The 6,819-nt window shown below is 38.5% G+C and overlaps 1 pseudogene; it reads right to left on the bottom strand.

Moving 5' to 3' along the window:
• Positions 1-1,655: 1,655 nt before the first annotated feature.
• Positions 1,656-4,070, bottom strand: LOC143598351 (putative receptor-like protein kinase At1g80870 pseudogene; annotated as a pseudogene).
• Between the last annotated feature and the right edge of the window lie 2,749 nt (positions 4,071-6,819).

The following is a 6,819-nucleotide window of genomic DNA, read 5'->3' as shown; positions in this document are numbered from 1 at the left end:
ATTTAAGTATCTTTTCTTCCTTTATGGACCATTTTCGTTGAACCCTCTTAGATACTCCTACGACTTGTTTCCCCCCCTTTTTTTACTAGTAACAGGGGAAGCAGAGTCACCAAGTATAGGTGACGGTGTCGATGTAAATGACATTTGAGTGTCGCTAGGGATTGGAGTAGGTGTGAGTGTTTGATACTGTTGTAAACCGAGATGTGGATAACCGAGTTGTTGTGGAAATGGTGGAAATCCAGGTTGTTGTGGAAACGATTGATAACCGCTTGTTGAAAGTGTTGAGATCCAAAGTTTGGATGCGGGTAAGGAAAGATTCTGGGTTGTTGAAACTGTTGAAAACCGAAGGTTGGAGTCGGAATCGGGTTGGTGTTTGGAGTCGGGTTTGGGTTAGGATCGCTTAGCAAACGCTGAAAGAAATTGCTATCATCCATTTATTTTTTTGAGAGAAATATAGATGGAATTTTTTTTTTCGATTCATAAAATGTGCCGTTATAGTGCCGTTATAGTTGTGAAAAACGAAAAAAAAGATTTGGAAAATTTAAAATGCTAGCCGTTTGAAACTCTGAATTGTTTTAAATAAATAATATTAATTAACTTAGGGGGCCACCATTGATATATTCACATGCATTTGGAATTCAGGATCAGTAATAACTAAACACCAACCTCCACTCTTTACATGTCCAGTTCAGAAAAATGGACATTGCCACATCATAACTGGATAAAGCAATGGAGATGCTCTAAGGCAATCTAATCGGACTCTTCAATAAGTAGCTGACCTATTAGTGATGCACACGCCATTGCATCTTCTCTAGATTCAAGATTCCTTTGCGGGTTAATCTCAAAAGTTATATTGGTCAACCATAACTACAAATGTATTTGTTCGGTTAACATTCGGTTATAGGATAGCCTTAACTATAACTATAACCAAATTATTGGTTAATAAAAAAACAATCATAACTGTCTTTTAATCTCGGTTATCGATTAAATTTGTTCAAATGCGATGATATAGTCTAGAACCTGGACTCAAGCAAATGATTCTATTTCTCAAATAAAAAATCCAATTCGAGAAGTGTTGGTCTCCGTATAAAATAGAACTAGATTTAATTTAGATAACGTATACAAGTTAAAATAAAAGAGACCTAGCTTTATTTATACTAAAGATGTCGCAAGGAGTGTTTCCACTAAATACGTCTTCAGAGAGCATTCTCATCACTTCCGCTATCTTCAAATTCAAAATTACACTAACATCAATAATGTTTTTCTCTCATATTCAATTAAATAATACTTTTATATAATTTTATCGTTATTTTTTCTTTTTCCTTCACTCACAACACTTTCAACAAATATTAAAAAAATTATAGATTGTGAACAGTAGTTTTTCAAATATACAGAAAAAATCACTATATTTTCTTTCTTCTCTGCTTATAACACTCTAAAACGCTCCATAAATTATAAAAATCTCTCTCATAGAAATTGGGATAGGATGCTCTCGACTTAACTTCTTATGACTTTGACTAGGTCCAACAAATAACTTTAACTTTGACCCGACCCTTCTTGTGTGATGGGTTCATAATTGCGTATATCCATATCATCCATGAATCGAATATAATGATCGAATATAAAGCCACAAGTTTATCAATTGATCTGCATCTTAAAAATGAACAAATATCCATATCATCCATGAATCGAATATAATGATTAACCCAAAACTGTAACTCTACAATAATAACACAAAGAATAACAAGCAAACACCGAAATCAAATCCAACACATTACCCACCCTACACCTGTCTTCTATATCAAACCATGAATCTTTTGTTATCTATCTGAATCATGCGAATCGGTTACCAATGAAGTCATGATACATTAACGAATGAACTTCAGCAGCTACATGCAGAAAACCAGTGAGCACACTGAGATTAAATCAAGGGCGGGCTTAGCACTACGCCACTTCATTGTACAAAACACTGACGTGGAATCCATTAGAGGCGATCACGAACCGATTCAAGGTCAAACCGTGAACCAAACAGTTAGCAACGGTTTTTTATGACCAAAAACCAAAACTGAACCGTTACTAACAGCTTGATTCCGGTTTTGGCTTCAGTGACAAATTGAATTCAAAATAAAACCAATGACTTAACTATACCTATAACGGTTTTAAACCGAGTCCTGAAATCCCTAAAACCCGTTATTCAGCATTACTTTTGTTCTTCCGCCTAGATCTTGATCTTCCAGCCAACTTTGAAGGTGGCGATGGAGAAAACTCAAACGGAACCACCGGAAGTTCCACTTCCCCTTTCAAAATCTTGACAATATCCCCAATATCCGGCCGCAACTCGGGCATCTTTTGTAAACAAGCAAGAGCCAAATTCACACACAAAATCGCTTGCGTTTTATTATAATCATCTTTCAGTTTCTCATCCACGAGCTCCAATAAGTCACCACCCTGCGCTAGTTGTCGGCACCAACTTATTAAATTCGCCTTTTCAAGCTTCATCGGCGAAGCAAGAACATGTAACGGCCTACGACCCGAAACAATCACCAGAATCAACACTCCAAAACTATAAATATCAGTCTTTTCGATTAAGTACTCGCAGCCACCGTATTCTGGTGCCACATAGCATAGCGTCCCCCTCATGCTCGTCGTGCTGCTTAACTCTCGGCTGAAAACATCCCCACTGTACATTTCAGTATTGTTCTTTGAATTCTTCCGGAAACTGAACTCCGAATTGCGATCATGCTTGTTCGGTTTCAGTTTTCGTTTAAAGACTTTGAGTTTGAATCTTCGTTTAACCTTCTTTTCGACTTTCTTCTTCGTAAGCTCGTCAAGGTGCTCTTCCTTCCACCATTCTTGCATTTTCCTATGAGGTTTCCACCCTCTCGGTTCTTCAGCTTCCAACTGTCTGTTCTCATTCGAACCATTCACTTTCGGTGTGTGACAGTGATCGAATTCCGGTTTTTCAGAGTTCTTGTCATCGTCCCATTCCGGATTAGCATTCGCAGACGGACAGATCTGACTTCCTATCCATTCCCGAACGTAATCCTTACTCGAAAGCTCGCCACTACCATCCTGCTTCCACCACCAATCTTTCCCCCATTGTTTCTTACCATTCAAATTATTATTATCATCGTCATAATTCGTGAACTTACTCTGACTAACCGAAAGCTCCTTTCCTTTTTCCATCCCTTTAAGATGATTACACACAAGTTTACTATTAATCGGCGTAGAAGACGACGACGCTTGCAGCGCAAGAGCGAAATCCACCTCGGTACCACTCTCAACCGGAGTCCCAATCGCGGTAGACTCTCCATTCCCAGCAGACAGATCCTGACTGAACAAATCAACGCTATACTCCTGCTCCATCTTCAACCTCGACAACCCGAAATCCGAAATTTTAGCACGAAACTCCGAATCGAGCAACACATTACTCGGCTTCACGTCACCGTGAATGACCGGGGGATCACACTCACGGTGAAGAAACTCTAACGCTCTCGCTACATCTAGAATAATCTCGAACCTTCTATCCCAATTCAACACCCTATCAGAAAACAACGACTCTTGTAAACTCCGATTCGGCATGTATTCATAAACCACCACTCGCTTCTTCTTATCAACGCAATAACCTAACAACGAGACAACGAACTGAGACTCCAATCCGTAGCTCGTTTTGGAACTCGCGGTCCGCGTCAAGCAGTTTCACAGCTACGAGTTTGCTGGTACGGAGGATGCCGCGGTAGACGGTTCCAGAACCTCCTTTCCCGATGTAGTTATCGTGGGAGAAGTTGTTGGTGGCGGAGACGAGGTCTTTGTAGGTGTAACGACGTAGTTTTAGGAAGACCGGGCATGAGTTGAGAGGACTGGTGCGTGCACGGTGGATTAGTGAGTACCATACGTAGTACAGGATTCCGAGTAGTATTAATACGGATGAGAAGACGGTGACGACGAAGGTGGCTTTGTGTTTTGTTGATTGTTGTCGAGTGAATGAAGGAGGTTGTCTTGAAGGCATTGTGTTTGTTGTTGATATTATGGATTTGGATTATCTTCACAGATGGTGGTGGATCTAGGGTTTTGTAAGTTGGATTGATGAGTAATTGAAGTTGATTGATGGATGGGAATCTGGAGTTGATGATGATGAAGAATTAGAAATGGAAATGGATGGTGTGTTTGTTTTGTGTGGTGAAGAAGGGGCCCATGGGGCAGTATGGCTTTTGACTAAAGGGAAAGAATTTGCAGGTAAAGAGAATGACTTTTTAGGGAGGAGAGAGAGAGAGAGATATATATAAGCAAGTGCATATATTGCAGTGTTGTAAAACTAGGTATTCGAGGCCGAGTACCCCCGAGTACTCGCTACAAGGTACGGTATCAAGATGAGTTTGTTTAATTCTGCTCAATTACTAAGAATCGATCAAAGGTGATCAATCTCAGCCAGAATCACATTTAATCGGTCAACTTAGGCCAATTTTTGACTTACAAAATATAACAAGATTAGTATTTAAAAATGTATTTCTCTTAATTATATTGATATTCACTTATTTTGTTATAAATAGTAGTATGCTTATGATATTTGACATATATATAATATCCATGATTAGTTTTCTTTATATTTGTCATTTTTGAGTTCTCCGAGTACACCCAACTCCTAAGTCGAACGCCTAGGGTACGCTTAGCAACTTTTGCAACATTGATATATTGTATATTTGTATACAAAATATAGTAAGAATAAAAACCAAGTATTGATCTATAGACGAGATTGTAGCTCCTTATATACGGTATAATTCTATCAATATTTAGTTTAACGAGCAAAATGAGAGTATTAATAACTGAAATTAACTAGAATAACATAATTAGCTAAACGTAATTATCAATTAGTTGTGAAAATCAACGAGAGTACTTAAATCAAGTGCAAGACAGACATAACCTTGATCAAGGCTTGTAATCCTATGACAAGATAGGCTAGATGTTATAAACACGCACTAGCCACCTTAGATCACAAAGCAAAACAATTAATAGAAAACGAGAGGGTGTTAAACACGTGTGCTTAAATGTTAAGAAACTTAGAAACTTAAATCACAAATACTAATAAAAAAAATTAACTAATGAACTAAAATGGTTATTCAAACTAAATAACGGGAATGAAAATCATAATTCACTTCAAATTTCATGGCTTTTGTTATTTGTTTAATTACCACATGCAAGTAACACTAATACAAAAACAGCCATAAGATGCGGTGATTTTGGCTAAAAGGTGCGATTCTAGGACCGCATCAAATAGCATCGAATCTTTAGATATAGGAACCGCACCTTTTAAAAAACCGCATCTTCTAACCTGTATAGTCATAACCGCACCTTTTACATCCTAAACTGAATAACCAAACCGCATCTTTTAACATATGAGCTAACCGCACCTTTTAGCTGGAAACAATATATATACAAAACCAAATTTTTTATATATGTGCAAATTTTCAAATATAAATCTACATACACATATTTACAGTATTTTATAGATGCAAAACCAAATAATATATTTAAAAAAAGGTTTCAAAATATCCAAAAATCATGTTTCAAATATAGAGGCCACAACACCGAGGAATGCGTAGACTTGAAGGACATTGTCGAAGCATTTGTCAGAGATGGGACGCTCACGCACCTCGTGGCGTAATGAATGCTGAGCGGGCTAATGCGTGTAGAACCCCAGTTGGGGAAAACACGAATAAAACTGCAGCTTCAATGTCGGAGACTACATACTGCGTAAACAACGAGATTCCGAACCAAGTGCATACCGGCTCGAAAGGCTCGATGACACTCCCAAGAACATGGAAGGGAGCTCAATTACACAGTCTGCATGTAGATCAATTCCAAACTTGTAAAAGAAAAGGTCCAGAGCCACTTCTAATGGAAATGATTCTCCTTATCACATTGACGCTGATGATCTTACATTTATACTTATAAACTTTCCACACTGATATGACGGTCTTCACCGCATACATAAGTGGGGAAGTAAGTCGTTGCGTGTGGAAGGCGGCAAAACCCGCATAAACACAAAAAACGGTCAACCTTCACGCAGGTCAGTTATAGGTAAAGTTGGGTCATCCCACTAAATGAAAGTGCCGGTCCTACCCGCACAAATCATGATAGAGGAAACCCAACTAACCTATTGAAAACCGCGCGTCGAACGGTTAATTTATTCAAAACACTGATGCCGGTTTTCACCGCATAAATAAGTGTGAAGAAATCGTTGCGTGTGGAAAGCGGCAAAACCCGCATAAACACAAAAAACGGCAAACCTTCATGCATGTCAGTCATATGTGAAGTTCGGTCATCCCACTAAATGAAAGTGCCGGGCCTAACCGCACAAATCATGATAGAGGAAACTGAACTTTAACCTATTGACAACCGCGCGTCGAACGGTTAACTTATTCAGAACACTTAGAAAATATCTTCAAGGAAAAAATGAGGAAAACCTCCACGCAGGTCAGATATAGGTAAAGTTTAGCCATCCTACTAAGTGCAAGTGACGGTCTTACCCGCACAATCACGAAAGAGGAAGCAAAACTTTAACCTATTATCTGCCACGTTGATAGGTTAACTTATTCGAAGTACTTAAGAAATTGCTAAGTTAAACTAAAGTATGCACAAGCGAATCGTATATTGTTTATGCGGCAAAACAAGTGCCAAATTAAACTATAATATGCATGAGCAAGTCGTATAACGTTTATAAAGCAAGAGTGACGGTCCTACCCGCACAAAGGATTTACATTCCATAAAAATTCAAGTATTACAAGAATGGCCGGGTATCTACCCGCCTACAAGAGTGTA

This window comes from Bidens hawaiensis, unplaced genomic scaffold (assembly GCF_021521415.1).
Source record: "Bidens hawaiensis isolate Kalapana, Puna unplaced genomic scaffold, B.hawaiensis_p1.1 tig00049964_1, whole genome shotgun sequence".
NCBI lineage: Eukaryota > Viridiplantae > Streptophyta > Magnoliopsida > Asterales > Asteraceae > Bidens > Bidens hawaiensis.
This window is presented reverse-complemented; position numbering and strand designations above follow the sequence as displayed.